Source organism: Patagioenas fasciata, chromosome 1, assembly GCF_037038585.1.
Source record: "Patagioenas fasciata isolate bPatFas1 chromosome 1, bPatFas1.hap1, whole genome shotgun sequence".
NCBI classification, from domain to species: Eukaryota; Metazoa; Chordata; class Aves; order Columbiformes; family Columbidae; genus Patagioenas; species Patagioenas fasciata.
This window is the reverse complement of record NC_092520.1, coordinates 94615837-94641263: the sequence shown is the minus strand read 5'-3', so window position 1 is coordinate 94641263 and position 25427 is coordinate 94615837. Positions and strand designations below refer to the sequence as shown.

General features: G+C 40.1%; 1 protein-coding gene across 4 annotated transcripts in view; it reads left to right on the top strand.

The window, feature by feature from the left end:
* The window catches only part of ERG (ETS transcription factor ERG), a 147307-nt gene that overhangs the window by 87181 nt on the left and 34699 nt on the right, over nt 1-25427 (top strand). The window lies entirely within an intron of this gene.

The window sequence follows — 25427 nt, the reverse complement described above, 5'->3', positions numbered from 1 at the left end:
CTGAAAATGTTTTGTTTGACAAATCCCTAATTATAGCTGTGTTGAGAGAAACAAGTAGCAGCATATTAATTCTACATGTAAGATTTTGCATTGCTGCAATGCAAGCCTGTAAGATTTTTTTAAACCTCATTCTTTAGAGTAGAAAAACATCTTTTTTTAGACGATATGTTTATTACCTTGATAAACAGTAAAATGCTGCCACAGCAATTACCTTGATGATAAAGAGTCTGTAGACAGATACTTCCTGCATTCATTTCCTACCCAGATAAGTCACCAAAATCAGGGACTACCAATACAGGAAATGCTTTCAGTAGGGACTTCCTATCTGTTAATATCTACTTCACTGAAAAAAGATCTAAGCCCTTCTTCTTTGATATAAAAGGTAATGTTCTACCTGTTAATATTTAAACATTTAAGCCACAGTGCAACACATCTCTTTGTGTAAAAAATTAAGACTAATGCTATTACATTGGACTATGTAATACCACGGTTTTACTCTGCAATGATAGGAAAAATGGCCCTGCATTTTACAGTACTGCAAATCAGGATGCTTCAAAATGTATTGTCATTCCATCAGGTGAACCTCAAGCAACCTCCCTCCAAGTCCTTCTTGCCTGCATCTTTTCCTTATTTGTAAGCATCACCAAGTTAAATATATGTTTCATTAGCCCTTGAGGTGGATTTCTCCAACAAGTAGTTCAGAGCAAATTCTGGATATATTAAAGAGTCATGGCCACATCTTGCAATCCACGGTGACATATGCATTCAATGAAAATGACTGAAACATACATTTTGCCTCACTGTATGAAGAAATAAAACCATGACTAACCTGTATTTTTTAACTTCTGCTAATAAAAAGAGAAACCTAGAGCAAAAGAAAAGTAAACAAAGGCAGAAAACCTCAATTGCTAATTGTAACTTCAGGGTAATTGCTTTCAGGCACATTAATAGAATGAATGAGGATTTACGAAACTTGAAGTGAAATTGGCCACAAGGAAGTCAAAAGTATTTGGCCAGTGGCTTGACTGGGGCCAGGCTTTTACCCAGGTTACTCAGGAGCTCAGCCCAAATTTTGTGCTTTGTTTTGCCAATGATTCCCTCAGAGTCATTCCAGGTTTCTGCCACAATGACTGAGATTGGTATCTTGGCCTTTTCCCATAGAGTTGAGTAGTCCTTTGCTATCGTGGCTTTATATGTATCGCACCTTTTCATTCTTGAAGAATAGACCTATGGTTAAGTTATCTGCTCAGACCACTGTGGGAAAGGCAGTTGTTTAAGTTCATATTGTGGTCTAAAAGGCTTGGAATCTGAGGTTGAATTTACAGACCCCTGCAGAGACAACCATGAATGCATCACTTGGAGCACCAGCTGTTGAACAGAGGGTCAGTCCTGTGGGGAGCTGACCCAAAAGCCCACTTACTGCAGATGAGTTCTGCAACCTGAAGTCAGTTTTGAGAAGTGATTTCCACAAGGCCATGGGTGAAAAAGTTCTAGGAAGTTGCCCCTTGGCTTTGAGTTCACAAGAGTACTGGGGAAATACACACTCCATCCTGAAAGCAAAGTTCCTGGGATGTGGTTAGCCAACTCTTATCTACTTGCATACATTTTTATTATTGTTAGTCTTTGGCACATTCACATCAGCTTCCCTCATGCGTAAGGTATTCCCTTGGAAGTGCTCAAAATTGTTGCTTTTTACTAATCAGATCAACTCACTAAAGTGGTGACCAGAGACATTTTTCACATCATTTCCATACAACTGTTACCTTTTAAAAAATTTTCCTGTGATTTGTCATCAAGGCACAGTTACATGTACCATTTTCATGGAATTCAGAATCTGATTGTTTAGTCTACGTAAAGGGGGAAAAAAGAGGAGGATCCTGTGCCTTTAATGTTGTTTGTAACGGTTGGACAGAGCTTGTCAGGTGAAGGTTAATTGCTCTCCAGTTAAAGCAGTTCTCTGCACAGATGGGTTATCAGGGCTAAACACTCGTTACAAGATTAATCTCATTTCCGACAAGACTTCCCTTTCCTTCAACTGATTTTTGCTCAGCCATTGGACCTGTCACCAGCCGTTAAAAGAAGGGTGGGTTACCTCTGGGATATTAATGCTTGTTTCAGTGAAACAATACAAAGCGTGTGTCATATCGGTAAGGAACATCTTTAGGAGACAACACATTTCAGTGCTGTTCTGAAGGTCGAGATTCATAAACAACAAAAACAATCAGGAACATTTGTATTAACCATCTTAATGAACACAAATTCCAGCCAGGTCATCTGTAGGCTCCCTTTTCATGTCTGCTCTCTTCTAAATGTGGTATTTTTTTAGCTCCAAAGGTATATTTTTGTTGAAAATTTTAGTCAACAAAATAACCACTTGTGAGATGTGAAACCTGGGACGACCCTTCTGTCCAGTCAATTAACTGGTGGACATGGCGACTTCAGCTAACGCTTGTTTCAGCAAAAGGAAATTTATCATGGTGGCCACTCAAAGAAATTCAAGCTTTGGGAGTTTTATCTTGGGCTCTAGAGTAAAACTGTTGAATTTTCCTCTTTCTCTAAGCTGGAGTAAATCAGAACTGGATCCACCATATCCAATGGGCTACAGAAGTATAAGATCGATGTAAAGTGAGAGGAGAACTGGGCACATCATGTTCTTAGTATAACCTTGCCTTAGTAGCCAAGATTGCAGCAGACCTGCCCGTCCAGGGTGGTCCTGAATGGTTGGATGGAGTGATTTCAAGGAGGCTATGGCATGACTACAAAACGTCTCTCTGGAGTTTTGGGTGTGTTTCAGGAGTTCTGATACAACCAGAATAACACAACTTGGCAAAAGTCTCTGGCTGCCGAGTTTCTTCCATGCAGCTTTAGTCAGTAAATTCCAAAACACTAAACAAATATTCAAGGCAACAAACAGGACAGCTCTTATGTTTCCTCAGAGTTTCCTGTCCTGGCTTCGGATCAGCATGATCCTGTTGATGGTGCTGAGTCTCTCCATTGACTTCAGTGAACTTCGAATCAGGCTGGGTTGCCCCAGCCAAAAGAAAAATAGCAAGCTCTGTGGAGGGTCGCAGGCAGCACAAGTATTCATTGAATGATCGTTGTAGATGTGATCCATCAAACCGTACAGACGTGTGCTGAACTGAAAGCATCTGAGCTGTTCCACTGATGTTTTAGATTAAGAGTGTGCAAATGTGCCTCATTGTGCTGGGCTCTGCAGTGGCAGGGTGGTGTCCCCCACTTTCTTTTTATTGAACTAATAAGACAAATCCAGCACATTTTATACACCTGTGAGGACAGAGGTGTCTGCACATGTACACCGTAAGACAGGTTAAGTAGTGAGGAAACTTGCATCTAGAGAAACATCAGAAAATTATGTTATTTCTTCTGATTTGGAGCAAAAATAGAGGGAAAAGGATACAGAGAGACAGATAATTGTTCTTGTCTGATAAATACACAGCAAAAAAGGCATCCTTGTTCTGATCATGGGGCTCCTGTATAGTGAGAATAACCTTATATGCATTGTTTGTGATATCAGTAAAGAAATAGTTATTCTCCTGAGAATGTTCCAGTGAAGGTCTTTACTGAAACTGTTTATTTTGTAATATATGCTTTATAAACATGTAGCAAAACTAACAAATTATCTGACAAAATATTTTTTGTTACAAAACTTCTATCTACAAGCTTCTGACAATTTCTTAATTATCTTTTTTGTTTTATTTTAATCATCAGAGAAGTCTAATACCTCGCCTGCTCAATTCTTAGGGTTTTCTTAAATACTGGTGGAATTAAAAATAAATTTTCCTTTGATTTAGGATTCACAGGTTTTAAGGAAATGTTCTCACTATAATTATAAAGCTGAAATGAAAGGTAGACAGGAATGTAACTGCTGGATGTTATACTCTTCAGCAGTATGTACTCAGAGCCAAAGAAATTCAAGTAAGCGGATTCAATTACTGGTTCTAAGACAGGAAAAGTGCATAGTAAATCTTTACAATCCCAACTGAATCATTGATGATTTATGCCAAAGCAGAGAAGTTTAGTAGAAATGGACCAGGTTTAAATTAAAAACAAACAAACAAACAAACAAACAAAAAACAAAAAATCAGGTCCCTTGGTTAGGTTTTTAAATCTCTACTTAGAGCCCTGAATAAGGATCTTGATTTTCCAAGGTGCTCATCAGCTTGAGCATTCCTGCTGTTTCTGCTCAGTGAGACTTACTCACAATCGCGAAGTGTTGTTATGTCACTTACCTGCTTTGACTGATGTGAAAAAAAACCCTCATTATTCAGTATTACCTTTCTAGAAAAAGAATAAAGAAAACTGAAAGTATTTAGATTTTTATTTTTCCCCGTGGAAAAGTCTTTCTTTAGTAAAATAATATAACTGAAAGCTGAAGAAAGGCAATCACACAGGAGATGAATCTGGGCAAAGTGGCCCTGCTGTACTCTTCTTTCTTTGACCTTCCTCCCAACCTGTAGTTTTCACCAGCTGAAACACTAGAAAACTGCAGTTTTGCAAAACTTCTCCTATATTTTCCCTCCCACCTTTAATATACAGAAATAGAGGGTGTGGTTTTTTTGCAAAGTAGTAAACATTCACTTTTAAACTCTTCAGACCTTTTGTATGATGGTGGTGTGTTAGGTTTTTATTCATAAGGGTGTCAATGACATACCTTCAGACAAAAAACTGGCACTGACCATTGCTACACCTACAGTACTTTTGCATTTTGTTTTTTTTTACTTAGGATGGGAAGCTTTAGGTCCAAACATTCAAAAAAGTATAGCAATGAACTACAAATTGCAATACTGCTTGGTAGACAAGCATGTTACAGATTTGACAACTACAAAACCTTTTTTAAGAAATTCATTTAAATAGATGTTAAAAATATTTTGAGGTAAAGCTCAATCTATAAAATGTAGATGTAAATTATTGACTTTGAACTCACCCTGCACAAATTCTTTCTCTGTGATGGTGACCAGATACTTTCCAATTAGAATGAATGTTAAATCTTAGCTGTCTTCGGACTGACTTTTTTTTTTTTTCCCCCACATCTTCACCACATACTTAATCTAACATTTTAGAACCCAGATGAGACCAAATTCTATTTCGAGTGTGTTTCTCTTCTGAGCTTGGGCCTTCACAGTGCTGTTTTCCTCTTTCACAGAGGTTTTTTTGGCCTCAAACTCTATCAGTCTCAGATGCTTCTTGGAGGATGCAATTCTTGCCACCTCCCGCAATTTTTATCAGAAGTCTTGTGATATTTAGCGGTTTTCTTAGAGGACAGTTTCTTACATCATATGAACACTTGAAGTCTTCATTTTTCATTGACAAGAGACTCTCTAGTACTAAAGAATCTAACCTAAAGGCCTAAAACCCAGAAGGTGGACCTAAAGTGCATTGCTTTAAGTACTCAGTTTCTGAGTCCTGACTTTAAAACTCTGAGCACTTAATGTAACAGGGCTGAACCCACCACAGGGCAGAGACCCTGCAGAATAGCTGCACACACTGCCTGACCATGGCTTACCTACTTCTTAGGGGGCTGAATGTGGTGTTGGTAACGGCTAGGTCTTGATCTTCTCTCATACAAAGCAAGTAACTTGTCTAAGGGTCTGATGCAGATAAACACTCAGTAACCTGAAATTTGTGTGTGTGTTTTTAATCAATAAAAATAATGAGTCAAACACATTTCTGGTCACATTTCTAGTTTGTAAGCTGGGATTCAGATGGATTCTTGCTGTCATATGTCCAATATTAAGTCTGGCTTCTGCAGTTGTAAGGAAATAAAGCTGGCAGTCTAACCTATTGGAGAAATTTATTTTCTGTATAGTAACTGGCAAAAACTTCAGATTATTTTTTAAAAACTGAACATATCCAATGTTTGTAATAGAATAAGTAAAGATAATGCACCTCTATATACCTTAGTAGCAATTTTCTTTACAAGTATTGCAATTTATGGGGTTTGAAGGCTTTTATGACACTGGAGAGGATCACTTAAGGGGACTGGTAGGTTGCTTGAGAAAGTTCAGTTGTTAAATGGGGTGTCCATGAGCCCCAAGGCACTGTTTTCCTTTGGGGACCTGGAGAAATTCAGGAATTTGAATAGGAAAAGGCAAAACATTGCAAAAGTTTCTATATTAAAGTTTCAAGGTAGAGGGACACAAAAATAAACTTAAAGTGACAATGAGGAATGTTATAATTTTTGTCAGTAAAAAATGTTCAGAATTCATGAGATCATGACATGAGCTTAAAAATAATGGAATTTAAGGGAATAATATAATGTCTTATATTGTTCAACTTCTTATCTGCCTTTTACAGCTTGAAATTCACAATTTTTTAGCTGAAATGGTAAAGAACAGTCTTAAGTTTTCAGCTAACTCTGGAATTTAGGTTCACAGGAACCTAAGGGTCAGTAAGATGAGGAAAGTTGGCAACTACAATTGTTAAAAAGGAAGCTTGATAAAACTTCAGAATTGATTCTTAAAATCTTAGGTAAAATAATACAAACAGGATCGGGATGATGCTGAAAATTAAACTTCTCTGTTTGATAATGCCACTAAAACTAGATGCTGCGCAGAATCAGGAACAAAGCAATTTGTTTCAAAATAATTGCAAACTACTGCATAAGCAACTGAAGCAATAATAAGCAGTGTCGGTCAGTGCTGAGAAAAATAAAATGAAAGGTGGGAAAACAAAATCTGTCAAGGAAGTACTTTGAGTCATGAGATATTCTAAAGAGGACAAAGTTTTGGACTTTTTGAAACTATTCACTTAGTATACAGGCGGCACTGGGAGAATAGAAAGACAGAGTCATTATGCTCTGAATTTTCATGACAGTGAGTATAAACTGTAATCCCCAGTACTTCAGAGACCATTTACAATCACCAGACTTCTCTAAATAAATGAGAATGTGGCCAAGCAAAGAAGAACAGAGGGCCAAACTTCCAAAAAAGCTTAGCTTTGCAAGCAAAGTCCCAAGCAGAACACCACCAAAGTTTCCAGATTTTTCCTGCTAATTAGGCAAATGCACAGAGAATCCCAATCCCAAAGTACAAGCTAAACATTTGCATTTGCTTTTACAGAACAGTGGGCAGCTGTAGGAGACTATTTTTTTTTTTTTTTTGTGCAAAGACCTTGAGCTTCTTTTGTTAAATGTGCCTGAGCTGAAGCAACAAGCAATATTGTGCCCTTCAGCCATGGCCTGGAAGAGGTGCCACGCAGAGGCCACTGCCAGCCCCTGTGACATCTCCTCTGCTGGAGGAGTGGATGTGCTGCCCTCTGACACGAGGAAATACCGTTCTTTCCAGGCAAGTTGTGTCAGGGCAAAGGCAAGCACTTCCCTACTTTCCTTGTACTTAGGGAATGGCAGAGCGAGTCATCTCCCTGTTCTGGGGGACATGGTGCCTGCGGTGGTCCCAGTGCAGCGGTGGACATAACACACAAGGAGTTGTCCTCAGTTCATACATGTGAATGCATTCTCCTTATCACACATATCCTTTGCAGGGCAGGTCATGTTACAAATGGCTTAGCATAGCATATCAGAGGTTCGTGTAAATTTGTAAACTCAGCTGCCTTGGAAAGAGACTGCGCTGTGATTCCCTACTTTGTCCTACTGATAAAAAGCCTCAATAGAACTGGCATGAAAACTGTATTCAACCAGCCACTGCGTTTTTCTGTATTTGCTGTAGTATAAACATGTTGATATCTATGCATTCTGTTCCAGTCTGTTACCCAACGTGTCTGCTAAATACCAAATCCTGCTTCTGTCTTCTTTTAGGTGACAGGAAATCTAATGCAGAAGCTCACAACAGATGTTCTCAATTCCCTAACCTTCAGTATATTTTTTTTTTCTCCTTTCTGTTTTAGTATTCCTTTTTGATTTATTTCCTAAGCTTCCTAAAGCCTGTGGGTTTGCTGATCAAATTTCAAAACATATCTCTAAACTAAAATGAATATTTTTTTTAAAGTTAGTGTTGTACACTGCTCTGAAAAGAAAAAAAAAAAAAAACAACCAACCAAACAAAAAAACCCACAACTTTATTTGTCTCCGTATATTGAAGCGTTACAACACTAAGTGGTGGATACTTGCTCCTATAAATTGTAACCACTATGGATATCTTCAGCACATCATACGCCTCATGAATATAGCCTTGAATGCCTCTGATTTTCTGTTTCTCTGGTTGACCTAGTTGTACTCAGTGCCTTCCTAGTGCTCCAGCAGAATTCTCCAGTCTCAAAGACTTCAATTTTTTAATCACTTGTATTCTTTCCTTCTCTTGATTTCTTTGATCTCATTTAGGACTACTTCATCTCTTCCTCTGTTTTCTTTTTCATTCAGGTTGCCTTTTCTCTACTTTATGTAATCCTCAGTTGCCCTCAACTTCTGAACGTGTTTCTGAAGGACAGAGCTTGTTTCGTATTGTCCATCTCCGGCATCTTTACACAAACATCTTACACTGCTTTCCACCAGAAAGGTCCTTTGACTTTTCAAATTTCAGTATCTTGTTTGTTTGGGGAAATATTTCCCTCTGAATAATGAAAATGAAGGAGAAAAAAAAAGTCCAAAACCCTCCTGTTTGTATAATCAGTAGCCTGCTAATTACTCCTGTTGTTGCTGGCTAAGTACAGGACATTTTGCCTTTTTTATTTCCCGTGTTGCAAGCCCAGTGGGAACAGAGAGTTATGTAGCACCAATGAGTCAGACCAGGTTCTGCACATGCTTGATCTGATCGCTGATGGCTTGGCTTTACAGTTATATCCACAGTGTGGCTTGAAAAAATCACGATGCATTTTCAAAACCAGCTGCGTTTTTCAGGTTGCCATCCTGAGATACTTTCATTGTGATTTTCAGAGCTTTTCTGTTTCGCACAGAATTGGTGTCATTACTAATGTCTCTGCACTTTTAATCTGGTAGTGAAATGGGACATTATACTAAGCTGCTAAAATTTCATAGGCTGCCACAAAGCTCAGTTAGTGCTGAAGCTGTTTTAGTGCTTTGAGAAATAACTATAAATTAAAGGCCGATAGCTCTTATTTATAAATAGTTCTGTTTATTTCAATGGAAGTGCTCGTATAAAAGATCAGTGTGGAATGCAAAAATTTTAGCTACCAAGTTTTAAAATGAGTGGTTTTCTTTGCAAGAACTGATGATTTCACTGACACCTAAAAAATATTGGAAGAGTTAGAAAAATATTCTCAGGGATTGTACTAGAAATACTAAGTCAGGAGCTCCAGACTTTGAAAACTGCATAAAAACTGGATTTTTGAATTACTGATTAAAGAAAAAAATATTTGTACATGTGACAAACGTGATATTTAGTGTACTCAACATACAAAGCCCATTTGTAGAAAAAGCAGAATACAAGAAGGTGTGGCAGGAATTTTAAATGTTTCTAGCAAATGTTTTCTCTACAGTCATAACTGAAGTCTGAAACTTCAGACAGTGATAAACAGCTTTAAAACATGCCTGGTCAGTGATGAAATACTCAACATGAGGAAGCAAAAATCTTCCTGAAGCCTTAGATCTGTTTTCCATATTCTTACAAAAGAGCTGGTTCTAAAGATCTGGTTTTTATTTCAGTGTTACTGGAAGTATGTTATAAGGAAGTAGTTCAGAAAGCTTTTGTATATTTAAAAGACATTCAGAAGAGTCAATGTTCTCTTAGTAAAACCATATATGTATTTCTTTTAACTCTGATGGAGCAAAATTAGTTTGCATTGAACAATTTTAAATATTTTTGGTTTGGTAAAAATAATGTTTGAAATCCTCAGCAATCAGTTGGTGTTTGGCTGGCTACAGAATTACAGTCTTGAGAAGTACATGCTATGAACAGATGCCTAGTTCAAACATGGATATCTGAGGCTGGGCGCCTACAGGTATGTGTACATCGGAATTACTTGCTTGACTTGCAAATGTATCGAACACCCACAACTACAAAAGCCTCATTAATTGGGTGTGTTCCAGGTGAACTGAATGACATAAGAAGAAAACTCTTAAGACTTTCCGTGGTCAAATTCCAGTCTTCAGTCTGTCAGGCTCTCAGAGGGAAAATAAAACCTACAAAGCCCACCTTCCTGCTCTCATGTCAAGTGCTTTTATTGAATGCTGCCTTTGGCTTTCCTCAGCTGTTGGCAGCTCCTGACATTATCAAAAGCCAAGCCCCAATGTTGCAATAGGGCATGAGGGGTGAGAGCCATCTGCCCTTCTGTGCGATGTGCTGTGTTAAGGAATTTGCTCCAGCAGGAGTCTGCAGGGATATCCCCTCCCACCCTGCACAGGTATCTGTAGCAAGGAGGGTTTGGGGCTGAGAGGACAGTGCAGGGTGGCACTGTCAGAACTGCACATTGCATTTGCTCCTGCATGTTCTCACTGTGAGATCCAGAGATGGTCCTGAGCAGTCAAACAGCATCCAAAAGTGAAGAGATCCCTCCAGTTTCACCCTTGCCACCATTATGTTGACACAGAGAGGGGGATCAGCTAGAGCAGACCCACAGAAAGCAGCTGTAGAAGGAGCTCTGACAGGGATTTGTTTGTATGATTTTAACTGGGCTTGCTCCAAACTGTGCTGAATAGCTCCTTGCCCTTCCTTCCGACTTCCTCAGTCTTCACCTCCACTCCAATTCTTGCCTGCCTTGCATAATAACCCTTCATTTTTTATTATCTTCTGCATAGCTAATTCAAATTGAATAATAACCCGCACAACTGTGACAGTGGCACTGGTCACACTATGCACTTAACTTGTGCTTTATATCTATTGCCCTCTGCTTGCGTTCCTCCTGTGTTAGCTGCAAGCATTTCGTGTCTCTTGCTTTGCCTTAGTTCCGTGCCCAAGACAGCAAAGTCCATTTCTTTCTTGAATCTAGCACTGCTTAGCAAATGCTACTGAGGCATTTAAAAAGTCCTTTTTGCTGCAGTATCATGGCAGTTTCAAGTCCACAGTAGGAAGTCAGCACATCGTGACATGAGTATTGCCCCATGTCTTCCTCTCTGTAGAGTCCTCCTTTCATGGTAATGCCAGGTCTTGCTGACACATGGTAGTGTTTTGAACTGTGGGTTTTAATTGCAAGTGATTGCAAAGTCTGTGTTCTTGCATGCTTTTATCAACAGAAAAAAGAAAGGAACTACATTTTTTCACTGCAAAAGCAGTGTTTCCCTACCCAAAGATTTCAAAGCTGGTCACATTCTTGTTTTAGGGAAAAGCATTCCAGTTGTTGTCTTGATTCTATAAATGTTTCTTTCTTACTTGCATAATTGTCATGGGCAGCAAAGCTGCAATAATTTGTGTGGTTTTCCTTTTTTTCCCTTCTTTCTGCTTTTATATCCTTGACAAGCCAAATATGCAAACAGCATTTTAAAATAGCATGCTGACATTTATCACTGTCTTTTATGACACATTTCTCAATGAGTGATATGTGTTATACCTATGGGAGTTAGTCTATTGGTTTTCTTAGTTAACTTATTACTGGGAATTTTGGATATTGCTCAGGTCAGCCAGGAACTAAATCAACACGATCTGGTTTTCTCTTCTTAGAGAACAATGTGTATCATTTTGCTTTATTTAGTCCATGCTCTCATTTTATTAGATTGCAGAGAAACATAAATGGTGTCTGTTTACATTCCTTACTGATTCAACTTGAAATTATGACCAAGTATGGCCGGAGTAGTCTATAAAAAGATACGGTAGTTTCTGGCTCTCTGACACATCAAGGTGTTTCTGAAAGCTCAAAACCCAGAGTGCAAATCAGTAGAGCCTTCTCGATGATTTTGAAACCTCAAATCCTTTGAAATAGTTGGCAACTTGCCTGTTGCATATTTACAGTTACACAACTCTTCCTCTGTGTGCCTCTTAAAAGTTCCTCCTTCCTTTTCTCTTTAAGTCCCTTGGCAGCATCAAAACAGCTTCTTTCCCTCTCAGTCTTTTCCCTCTCCTCAGCCCTCCCCTCTCTAGCTCTCCCTCTCCTTGGTCTGGCACATTGTTCTGTGGAAATGAGTTGTTTTGAGTTCACACTTAGTTTTCCTGCTGTTTTTCTGGGAACCTGGATGTGGCACAAAAGATATGGGAGCAGCTTGAAGGAAATGGGTTTGTTTGGGGAAACAATAAAAGAGAATCAGCCCCCTTACCTCTCCTGTATGTTTGAAGGCATAGCATACAGTATGTAAAGACATTTGGGAGGTCATTGAAAAGTACAGTCAATATCAGAGCTGCAGGGCATGGGTTTAGTAAGAGTGATAATGTTGGTAATCACTAGTTCAGAAGAGATACTGCTTCAGGGAAAAACAGCAGGATTTTTCTTGTCGGCACATCAAAGATCGCCGTGTGTGATCCTTTTCTTCTTCATATCTGCAATTAAAAATGGGCCACAACCTGTTTCTACTCCATACTAGATTCAGCAGAAAACACATTTGCAGGGCCACAAGTTGCACAATAAAGGTAAAGGTTGAATTTGTGAGGTAGTTCTCCTACAAAAGGGAAAAAGAATAAAAAAAATTGAAAATTTTCTAAAATAAGTGTTTAAAATCTGTAATTTTGGATTTGTGCTTTTGTTTAGAAAGACATTGATTAAGAACACAATTTAAAATAAAACCACAGGTGCATTGGCTTTAGTTTTCTTTTGCATCTCATGAAACAGATTTTTCTGTATGTGAGGGTTTCTTTTTGTTCTGTTTTATTTGGGGATAAACAAAGAACATTCACGCCAACCTTTGTGTGTCATAGGTGTGAAACAACGTTTTTCTTCTAATGCATTGCTTTGGCTACCTTTCCAACTGCAATATATCTAAAACCATAACAGTCTCTTTGACTGATCTCATAGTTCGTAATTGGGATAGAGTAACAATATCCTTGCTTCATACTGGTTCAGCAGAGCACGTTAAATATACTTAAACATAAGGATGCAGTTTACTGCTGTTGTACTAAGGACTCTCTCCTGTGTTAATCTTTGCACACACAAGAATGACTTAATAATGTGGCATTCAAACCCATATTAATTTCATTAGTCATGTTTTGTGGCAAATGACTAAAATAATGTGTGCTGAAGTATGAATCAAGATATTCATCATAAACAATTATAGGAAAGTATGTTAGGCTATACACTGTAAAGGTTATCATGGCAGGAAGTCATATTTTACATACACAGTGGGCATACTTGGAAAGTTCATTTTGAACTTAGAAAGATTACCCATCTGAGCAATATTCCATATGCTCATAAACTGGGGAATACCATGAGAAGCATATCATACTATATATGTATATATTCAATGTATATATGGAAGAACCAGTGTAAAAGGTGGCTGAGGAAAAGGAAGGGAAAGTAATGTAAACAAAAGACTTTCTGTTAAGATGTTGTGCAAAAATGGAGAGCACTCTCAACGTAGTGAATTTTTTAAAAGCATTAGCAATTTGCATTTTAATTCCAGTTACCTAATGTAGAGAAATCAGTCAAAAATATCAAGAGGAATAAAATTGGAAGTAAATAAAACCATCCTTATAAATGAAGATGGCTTAAGTGGTGTTTGCAAAACCTATCAAGTAAGGAAATTACTCTCATAAACGTTGAATGTGTTAAGTGTTCTCTGAATAAGAAGGTGAGAATTTTGAATGTATATGAAGGTGAGAATCTGAGACCTTGTCAGCCTGATGCAGCAGGAGAGAGGATCTCCAGCTCCAGGGGGTCCATGAGGAAGAAGCTGAGCTGCCGGAAAGCACCTCTGCAGATGCCCTCCTCACCCTCCTCTCTTGGCTGACTGCTGTGCCTGGCTGCTGGTTTGAGGGGACCAGCCAGGTTTATGGGGTAACACACCCAATAGACATCCTTCTGTTTTCCCACAATTTCTTTGGAGTAGCTAATATTCCATTTGAAGCTAAGATCCCCCATAACTGCAGTCTTTCCAGACAGCAAGTGAGCGACCCGTTCATGGCACGCACATGTGCGCACGTGCACAAACACCATACACAGAGGCACGACAGGGAAGTGATGGGTCACCCAGAAGTTAAGTTCATGGCCATTGTCCAAGTGTTATTTCCCTAATGCTCTTAGACATTCATAAAAAACAGAGTTTCATTGGAAAGGAAGCTAATTTGGGTGCACTTTTCAGTTTTGCCCCCTAATATTTAATTATTTCATCAGTGCCATGGCTGTAAAGGTCTCTTCATTCCTTCCTATACATTTCTCATCACTTTGCTGATGTGTTTATCTTTGGTACATAGTATATCTTAGAGAAAAGTATTTTAAAGCCTGAATTATTTTTACTTTAAAGTTTTCTCAGAGGCTGAGGATGGGATTATCTAAAAATGTGTGTGTTTGTGTATGTATACTTGTGTGCATATATATATATATAATGGGCATATAGAATTATACATACAAATATATATGTGGTGGATCAACCCACTAGAGTTAACAACTAGCGAATTTAGTATAAATGTAATGTATAATCTTATAGTTTTGGCTAAATGGTAGGCTAAAAGCCACAATTTTACTCTCTTGTGAGAACACTGGTCAAATCTTTTGAATAAAGCAGAAAAAAATAGTGGTATCTTTATGTAAAGAATTTTCTCAATAAAGTTACCAGGACCAAAGTACTGGGGCAGTTACCATGTTCAGGCAAAGCCTTGAGTTCTAGACAGATGACTTACTCCAATAGACACTACAAGGAGGGCTGGAAGGAGAATCTAGGGAGCTACAGGCCTGTCAGTCTGACGTCAGTGCCAAGGAAGGTCATGGAGCAGATCATCTTGAGTTCTATCACATGGTACATACAGGACAACCGAGCAATCAGGTCCAGTCAGCATGGGTTTATGAAAGGCAAGTCCTGCTTGACCTTCTATGACAAGGTGATCCACTTAGTGGACTAGGGAAAGGTTTTGAATGTTGTCCACCTGTATGTTAGTAAAGCCATTTACACTGTTTCCCACAGCATTCTCCTGGAAAAACTGGCTGCTCATGGCTTGGATGGGCATACGCTTTGCTGGGTAAAAAACTGGCTGGATGGCTGGGCCGAAAAAGTTGTGAATGGAATCAAATCCAGTTGGCAGCTAGTCATGAGAGATGTTCCCCAGGGCTCAGTATTTCGGCCAGTTCTGCTTAATCTCTGTATCAATGATCTGGACAAGAGAATTGAGTGCACCCTCAGTAAGTTTGCAGATGACAGCAAGTTGGGTGGGAGTGTTGATCTGCTGGAGGATAGGAAGGGTCTACAGAGGGATCTGGACCAGCTGGATCGAGGGACTGAGGCCAGTTGTATGAGGTTCAACAAGGCCAAGTGCTGGGTCATGCACTTGGGTCACAACAACCCCATGCAATACTACAGGCTCAGGGAAGAGTGACTGGAAAGATGCTTGACGAAAAAGGACTTGGGGTGTTGATTGACAGTCAGCTGAACATGAGCCAGCAGTGTGCCCAGGTGGCCAAGAATGCCAACAGCATCCTGGCTTGTATCAGAACTAGTGTGCCCAACAGGACTAGAGAAGTGATCGTCCCCCTATATTTGGCACTGGTGAGGCTGCACCTCGAATCCTGTGTTCAGTTTTGGGCCTCCCACTACAAGAAAGACATTGAGGTGCTGGAGAGAGTTCAGAGAAGGGCAGCAAAGCTGGTGAAGGTTCTGGAGCACTAGTCTGATGAGGAGCAGCTGAGGGAACTGGACCTGTTTAGCCTGGAGGAGTCTAAGGGGAGACCTTGTTGCTCTCTACAACTACCTGAAAGGAGGTTGTAGTGAGTTGGGTGTCAGTCTCTTTTCCCAGGTAACAAATAATAGGACAAGAGGAAACAGCCTCAAGTTACACCAGTGTTTTCCAACGTAAAAAATTCTGTTGTTCTATGATGCTATCATTCTAATTCTTAAAGACACACCATTCAAACTGCTGGAGCTACCCGTGATGACAAAGATATTAAGAGTAAACACAGAAAGGATACAATTCCATGCCTAGAATGGGATTGGTGTCTGGTATTGAGCAGCTGTTTTGGCACCAAGACTCTTTCCCAATATTTTTTTGATCTACTAGCAGGACTTCATAGCAGGTGTGGCATGCAGCCTCAGTTCGCTTCCAATTGGGCTGCAGGCCACTTTAGAAACTTGCCACCTGTTTTGCCAAACAAATCTTTGCTTGATAGATTGCTGAACAAAACAAAACAAACCAAACAACACTCACAGATATATATATATTTTTAGTGAAGTGGAAGGTTGACTGCTCTATCAGATTGATAAAGTCCTGTACTAGAAAAGCAGTGTAGAAGCAACAGCCTAGCCCTGGGCTGAAGTGGAAAGGAGTTTTATATCCAAGTTTTTCCAGTTTTCTAGGCATTTTGAAGCCCTAGAAGTTAACAGTGAAGGATGGAAGAGGAAAAAAACTTCAGATTTTCAAAGTTCATAATGAACAATACTATCAAGATGAAAAGGAAGAAAAGTCTATTGTATTGACTGAAAAAATAGTTATTCAAACTTCAGCTTACAGCTCTTTATCTGGATGGAAGTGCTAAAATAAGCATACAAAGCTAGTTTCTTTAAAAATGCATATACAATATACAATCTGCAGGATACAATAGTATTGTTTTCGGCATTGGTGATTTAAGGTTGACATAATCATTCAGGAATATGTATTCTGAGCCCAACTGATCATTGTGCTGTTCCAGCCCTGCAGCCACCTAAACCCATTTGTTCAGCTACTGGTGCAGTAAATAAAACCTTGTGTTGCCTCAGCCTTGAAGTAGTTTACCAGCATTCTACTCATGCAGAAGGAAAAACCTAACTGTTCTCATCACTATATAGCACCTGGTTGTCTGCTTTATTCCTTAGGCTTTCTGATACAGTCCTGTGAATTTTGAGGTCTGCTTTCATTCAGAAACCTGTGGCAGTTCCTTGGTGGTTTTACATAGGCATATCTTCTTCCAGGTGTACACCTCTTGCAGTCACACAGGCGTTGAACATGCACTGAAATTAATGCAGGATAGAGGCTTTCATAATTGCATTTGAACAAGCCTGCTGCATTGCTTTGATGGTGGCCAGCGCATGTGACATAGATGAAAGACTTTCCTGTTTTCATTTATTAACTCTTGTTTGGGGTTAAACTATTCATTTGCACTTCACTCTCAGATGAAGACTGCAGGTGAAATAATTGATTGTGAAATGGCAGCTCTTTAAATCAGGTGCTCATGGACATTGCCTGATTTCTGGAAGTTAGTGGCTCTTCAACTCTACTCAGTATGATAATTTCAGTGTGTGAGATTCAGATGGTCCCAAATATGACACGGAGTTTGACACGAGGGAGGTGTTATATGTTTGCTAAGCTGAGATCTATTTTTAGTAATTCTTACTGAAGTTTCCCTATCTGCGATTGTGGAATGGCAATATTTTATTATTTTATGAAGCACTTGGAGTCCTGGAGTTAAATGCCTCGTGTTACAAATATTACTCTGTGATGAAAGAAGGTGATAAAAATACCCTGGGCAAAAATAGTGTTTGCTGACATTTCAGAAATGACAGTCTGTATATTAGAAGTTATGATGAAGTACCACAGTCTACACTGGAGTTTATAATGTTTCAGAATTTGTTCATTAAGTCACAAAATGTTAAACCTTCAGGCTCACCCGTGAGGCCTCTGTTCGCATTACTAGTCCTAGTGAAGCCAGAAGAATGACTTACACAAAGAGGGCTTCAGGATCAGTCCTTAAACATCTGTTGTTTTTTTCCAGAAATTCATCTAGTCTGTGATTTCATAACATCATTTTGATGGATGCTTGATTATTCCTTTTTTTTAAAGTGGGACTGCAGCAGTGTCTCTCCTTTGCTTCCAAGCATCCTTTGTATTTTTGTCGGCAAAAGGTGAAGGTATCAGATAAGTGGCAGCACCAGGCCTGTGTTTGGATTACCATGGACTATCCAAGTGCTCTGTGCAAACAGACAGAGTATGTTAGCTGAACTGGCAGTAAGATTCTAATGGGTGGAGGTGAGGACAACATCTGTCTTTCCTATCTTGTACTTGCCAAGGCTTTTTGTTGTTCCTGAACTCTCTCATGAATATAATATGTGGATTTTTGTCTGATCTAATGAATCCAAGGCTCAGAGATTTAGAAAGAAAACATATTCCAGATGTGTGCGCAATTCCTGACTCAGGTGACTGGATTTTCAGTAGTAACCTTTTCCAGTATGTTCCACACACCATATTGAATATCTTGTGAAACTGCTTCTTTTGTGAATGGTCAGAAGAGAGATGTTATGAGCATCATGATTAATAAGCTATAGCAAGGTCAAACATCAATCATTTGTCTTTTGTTTCACTGATTATTGTTGGATGCAATGAATCCAGGGCTCAATGACTTGGCTTTGAAGCAGGACTGCAAATTTAATCTGGAATCTCTGTAAGCAGTTCCACCAGAGCTTGCTTTATTGTGCAGTGATGCCTGTTGCAGACGTGAGCAGAGCACAGTTTCAGACTGGAAGACTGCCCACCAGTCCGCCAGGTTCTGGTGTCCAACCTCGCATGTGGTCTCTGTTCCAGCATGGAAGTGACATTCCTGGCCTGTTTGAAACTAGATTTTAAGTCCAGATAAACAGCTTCCTACAGCATCAGATGATATAGTCCGAGGAAGAACAGAAGACTGGCAAGTGAGAACAGTGACTTGTTAAAGTCTGGAGCGGCTATACCAAGGTGCACACTGTGCAATCTCGCACACTTTCACCTGTTCTTTCTTTCAGTTGCAATTGCATGTAATCCAATTGCACACAATTTTAATAATAAATGTTATCAAATACAGAGGAGATACTGAGTGCAAAAAAAAAACCCATGGAAACACTTAATAGAGCTAATTGCATGGTCTTAATCAGAACAGTCTTTACTCAGAAAATACAGATCCTCTCCAAATGTAACTATTAGAATGTTTCAGCATCTGCAAAACACACACCAGTGCATTACAATTCATCCTTTTAATAAATGCTTTGGTGAAAGCTTTTGTATAACAGCTTTCTGTCTAATTTAAGAAGAAAATAAGTCCCAGTGTGTCAGAATTTGTCGCAGAACAGAGGATTATTTTTCTTGACCAACTGTAGACGTCCGACAAGTGATAGGAAAAAGCCTGTGTATGAATGGATTGTGGCTGTATGCAGGTTTAAGCTTGTGCTTACATATGTATTATCATGAAATCAGATTAGAGAAAAAGTAAAAGTTGCTTGCATTAATGAGGAGAAATGTCGTAGAACTCATCTCAAAAATAGATTATATAAATACAATGACATATGGCAAAGCTAATTAAAAGTTCTCGATTGCAGTGTTTTTGCAAGTCTCTCATAGTCAAGTGTTAACAGGTCAATTTTGGAGTGTGGAAGTGCTGACTCCGCAAGCAGTAAATGCATTTTACTTTCTGCAGCATCTCTCAACATACAACGAGGGTCGTTGCAATATTTATATCTCCTCATGCATCCTTCTCTTTACATGTAGTTCGTGCCCAGTGTCCTGGTTTGTGGCTGATGGTTTTCATTGTACTGGTGTGCTTTTGCCTGCTGATATTTTGGCAGTGGGTAGTGCTGACCAGTAAGTTCTTGACTTTCAAAGTTCTTGAAGCTTTTTTTGAAAAGCAAATCACGTGATAGATCTTGGATAGCCAATGTAGATTAAAAAGATCTACTAAACCTTTTATATTACAGAGATTAAGCACTAAACCATGGAAATGTTTGAAAAAATGAAAAAAAAAACCTGAATATTTTGTTATATACATATATACATACACATAAAATAAGTGTACTACCTGGAAACATGATTCCATTTGATTGCTGTACAAATGAATGGAAATGGTGTCATTTCTAAAGTGGAAGCTGGGCTGATGACAAGGAGGGATTGTGCATAAATGCATTTCACACAGAAGCTGTCAAGTTTGTTCCCTAATCAGAATTAACTTGAGAAAAAGCATCACCAGGTTAGAATAGCCTCCATAGTCTTTTAAAATCCTACTGCAGTGTTTTTTCCCGATAACCCCTAGTGCAAGCAAATTATGCTAGACAACTGTACACCTCATGGTCTTCTTCAACCATTTCTTAAGTCTGATGAAGCTTTAGAAAAGAAAAAAAGTCCTTTGTCCTTAGTTCCTGACATTGCGTATAAAGGACAAATTAGCTTGCATACACTTCTCATGATGGGAACTACTTCAATCGTATTTCCTGTAACTTCATGTTTCTAGGCCAAGTAACCTTGCATTTGATTAAGTAAACACCTTTGTCCTAATGACTTTATGCCTACTTTAGAGGCATTGCTATGCCTATTGTTCTACAAATTTGTTGTGGGGGTTTTGACGGTTTTTTTGTTTGCTTGTTTGGGTTTTGTTTTTAAACTTATCAGTGAAGTATAAGCAAAAACTAAAGAGAGAAGACATTTTGTTGTTTTATCATTAGTACGGAAAGTCCAAATGAGAAGCCAGGTTATGCATAGTACAAGCGATTAAAAAATAAAAAGGCTTAATAAAGAAACAGATTTTAATGTTTTGCTGGTGATATCATGAGATGAAGTATGTGGAGAAAGGAAGATTAAATAAAGAAGATTCATGTCCAGTATTGACCTCAGATAATATTAGCAACAACTCTACTTCAAGACTTGCAGGAAAGACATTTCCCACCTGCCACTGTAAGCAGTGTGTGTTGCTTTCTTCATATTACATTAACATAGACACTGGTTACTGGAAATTAAAGGCTTCATTTCTGAGATGTCATCAGAATATGTTACTGTCATGTGAAATCCAGGAAGATGACCCATCCGCTACTAAAATTATTATCATAAAGGTACAAAACTTGGCAAGATTGAAAGGAGACTTGTAATGCATCTATTTTATAATATTTATTAATGTTTACCTTGCTTTTTCCCACTTACTACTTCAGATTGCCAGACTGTTCCAGAAGCAACATTAATATGGATAAGAAAGAAAAAAATAAGATGTTAATGAGTAAGGAAAAGTATTTACTAAAAAGAGAACTGGCAACAATATGTAAAAAACCCTTGCCAAACATTGTCAGTGTTAATAGTCTTGTCTACATTTCTATGTGGCCAAACTATGTGTCTGTTCTTTATGATAGTGAATGCTGGAACTTTTTATATTACCGTTGGTCCAGGAACTTGCATTTAGAATTATAGCAGCAAGTACATTTTTAAGTACTTGTATTTAAGAAAGAAATACCCAGACATTTTTTGTGTCAGCTGCTCATTACAGTAGTTTGCTGTTAGAGTCTTCCTTTCACAGCTTATGTAGGGTTCAGACTTGAAAGCTTTAATTAATAAAGAGAAATCAAGGAAATACAAGATGAAACAATGCATGTGAGGAGCAGCTGAAGGACATTTTCTATCTGTTTTGGGTGATACCAAATTATGCCAGTTATCAAGTATTCTTGTATAGCTGAGAAATGCTTGATGTTTCTTGATACTATTTCTATGCTTTCCCACACGGAGTTTCACATGAGATTATATCAGGTTGTATGACCTCTGATTCTTCAGCATCACTGTGTCTTGCAAAGGCAGTAGATGCGCAAATGCCTGGTCCAGAAATCCTCACCTTTTAAGATGGCTGAGAGGAAGAAAGGCAGCAGTTGCCATGCCTGGACACAGAACTCCCACCCATGTGTTGCAGATAGCTCTTCCCTGTGTGTGAGGATATGCAGGTACCACATATTTCACCCATAGTGGTTGCTAGTAGATTGACATCAATGGTCTTGGCTGCATTTGAAGGAGAAGACAACCAGTATGACTTCCTGAGTCTGGGCTGTCTGGAGTAATTGCAAAACAGATGCTAAACATAATTTAGATGTTTCCCACACTGAAACCTCAATCTTACTTATGTGCGAGTAGAGAAAAGATGTTGAGTTGAGGAGTTGAGGGACTAAGGCTAAATCTAGTTCAGACCATGTTCTCTAGTTATGCTGACTCTTCAAAATTATGCAAAAGCTTAGACGGCCAATTCACCTTTGCAGTGTGCTCAAGGGAGGGGCGATACACGTCCTACTGTCCTTCAAGACAGGCCAGCAAAGATCAGTGAGGACTTGGAGTAAAATTTGAGAGGTACTCTCTTTTGTAAAGTACACATTAATAAGCCTTCCACATAAGGGCCATCCCAAGAGCATGAAAAGTTGGCAGAAACTTATTTATTCCTACAGAGCCTCTACAGACCCGTCAGTGTGCACTGATAATTAGCATGGTGGAGTGCAGATGAGTGATATTAAATCAGAACACAACTCTAGCTAGGAAACTGAGATTTTTTTGCTCATTAATAACTAGGCATTTATTTCCTGAAAAGTGAAGTCTGAGTCTGTCTCTTGGGCTTATTTATGTTTGTCTTGGTTTTGCCATAGTCTTTTAAATACTCACACAAACCTTATTAATTTGGCTCATATTTCCAGTATTTGCTGTTTTGTTCAGGACTTTAAAATGTACTTGCCTTCTTTATGCAACGTATTAGGTATCCATGGCTCAAGCAGTATTTACTGTCATTAGTAATGCAAATAAATAGAAAACTCTTTTTTTAAAATTTTTTATTTATACTTATCCTAAGCATTCCTGAATTAACTTACATTAGGCAGAGTCTGGGTTAATAGGAACCAGAATATGTTTGCTTTCTTTCGCTTGTGTAGGGGAGGATGAGAAATATATCTATTATAGAGTGTTTGATGCCTGTTCGAAAAAGTCGATTAGTAAATGTTCTACAAATTACAGTATTCTACCTGTTGTATTTGCAACCTTGTATTTGCTTTCTCTCATATAATTCACAGTTTCATTTACTTACTGGAGATAGCACTTCCAAAATTAACATTTGATTATGTGTTTTTTGGCTCATGTATTAGCTCTACACTGGGGCAGAAAAGAGGGAACTGTGCAGTAAATAGTCTCAGGCGTGGGATACATTGTGATCGCCTGGCCAGGCTGTGTGCATATATATATATATATTCATGAAAAAGTTGCATAGACTGTTGAGAAAGAACTTTGTATTTTCCTTCGAGTGTAACATTTTCTTTCTTTAGTTCTTGTGATATGATCCCTGCTACTTTACCATCCAAGCATATTAAGACCCCCTGCTGTCCTGCAGCCCACTATGGCCAGAGAGCAAACTTTGGGGAGCAAAGGACCAGCAACCATCTCCCCTCGTGCCTCCTTGAAGAGCAGAACCCAGTTGCAGGCTTTCCCAGAAATGTGTCATCAGAAAAGCTTCAGACTACCAGCAGCAGGAGCAGTTTTTAGCACAACCAGGCAGGCCAGTGACCCACAGGAGTCTGAGAGGCAAGGGAAAAAGGAGATGTGTAATTTTGTCATCCCTTCTGTCTCACAGAAGCACATTCACACCCCGAGGTACCCAAGAAGCAGAAGTTCAATAGCTAGACACAGACCGGGGAAAGAGCATGAAAAGCAAGGAGGGGAGCTACCTGGGGAGTTAATATTAATGGTGATAGCTTGACAGTGACCTTAGAACTCAAACGATATGTGAATAGCAGTAATGAAATGGTGCAGATCGCTGTCTGAATGTTGTGTCCTGACCTGTGGCAGGAAGAGTTAGTGTTAGTGATTCATTCACGAGCCTCATGGCATTTGGAGGGCTACTTGAGATCTCATTCCCCAAGCCCAGAGATTGAGGGGTGATCTCAATTTTCATGAGAAGTAATAAGAATAAAGTGATGTTCCAGCCCTTGTGGTTGCAGAGAAAACTGAATACTAACAGAATGCACCCCAAGGGCTCACAAACCAGGCGAATTAGAAGAATGACAAATGTATAACCCCTCATAATGAACAAATACAACTGCTGACTTTTAAGGCAGCATGCAACCACTGGAGTTTGTGCAAAGCCCTCTTGCAGCAGCTAGGGAAGGGAAGAGCCTCCAAGCAGCCGCCTGGCTTTCTGCAGTCGGAAGACTCCCATGTCTCTGCCTCTTTTCTCTCTCCAGTGCATCCTCCTCTGTTGACAGGGCCACATGGTTTTATCATGCTGCCATCGGCCATCAGCGGCAGGGCTGGCAATGGTGTAGGCCCACACACACTGCCTCGCGAGGGTGCTGTCATTTGTGAAGCACCCTGCTCCAAATCTGGCTCGAGCTCCCCCTCCATGCCCATCCTTGGCCCCCACATATCCAGTCATTGCCAGCTGGATGCCTCCATGGCTACTGTCATCTGGCATGCTGCATGCCAAGCCTCTTCTGCCGACCCAGTGCTGGGGCTTGCCCCTCAGCTGCTGGCAGGGGCTGTGTAGGAGGGAGCAAGGTGCTGGGCTGCTCCTGTTCTGTTTCGTCTCAGGGCAGAGCCATAGCACCAGGGTGGGAAGAGGGAATTGTGCTTTGCGTTACTGTTCATTTACACCCTTACACCCCGTGTTTACCCTAAGTAGCCCATGGAGAGGTGGGCTTGCCTTGGAGAGTTGGTTTTCATAGAATCATAGAACGTCCTGAGTTGGAAGGGACCCACAAGGATCATCGAGTCCAACTCCTGTTCCTGCATATGGCAACCCCACAGTTCACACCACGTGTCTAAGGGCTTGTCCAGTCTCTTCCTGAACACTGTCAGGCTTGGGGCTGTGGCACCACCCTGGGGAACCTGTTCCAGTGCTTCACCACCCTCTGGGGGAAGAACCTTTTCCTAACATTCAAACTAAACCTTTCCTGGCACATCTTCCTGACATTCCCATGAGTTCTGTCACTGGTCACCAGAGAGAAGAGATCACGCTTACCCTTCTTACTCTCCTTGGAGGAGAATCCCCCCAAACTTGTGCAGCACTGGGGTCCAGCAGAAGGGTGGGAGCCCAGACTGGCTCCCTTGGCCAGGAAGCCTCAGCTTGAGCAGAACAGGTCCTACGACAACATTAGCCCTTCCCACAGTGTCCCGATGGGCCCAGCAGGTACACTGCCTGCTGGAGCCAGGCTCGGACACCACCTCACTCACATGACTTGGCTCCAGATAATGTGGGGAAGGAGTGGGTGCCAATGCAAATGTGACTGTGGGGAGAGAGGGTGACCTTTGCTCCCTCTGGTCACCAGCTAGCCATGATGGCAACCATCCCGCCACCAAGGGTCCTGGTGAACCTGCTGCCCCCATGAGCTGTATCCACAGTGTTGCTGAGGAGACCCTTCCCGCAGTGCTGGAGAGGGATACCTGGCCAGCCAGCCCACCAGGAAGGGTTGCCATCAGAAAGCAAGGGGCAGCTGATGGGCGCATGGCATCCTCTTGAGGCTGGCAATGGCCACCTCCACCAAAGCTGATAGCAGATGGAGGCAGAAAGAGCAGGGTCCCTGGATCAGGTTGTGCCCAGCTGTGTCTTGGCTCCCTGTCCAGAAGGGACTTGGCCTGAGTCCCAGAGGAAGGAAGAGGAGCTCCCAGTGAGTCAGCAAGGCCCAGCTCTCAGTCGCTTCTCACAGGGGCAGTTCAAGCAACAATGGCAACTTGCTTACGCCCCCAGCAGGTCTGACCTTCTGCATCCCTACTTGG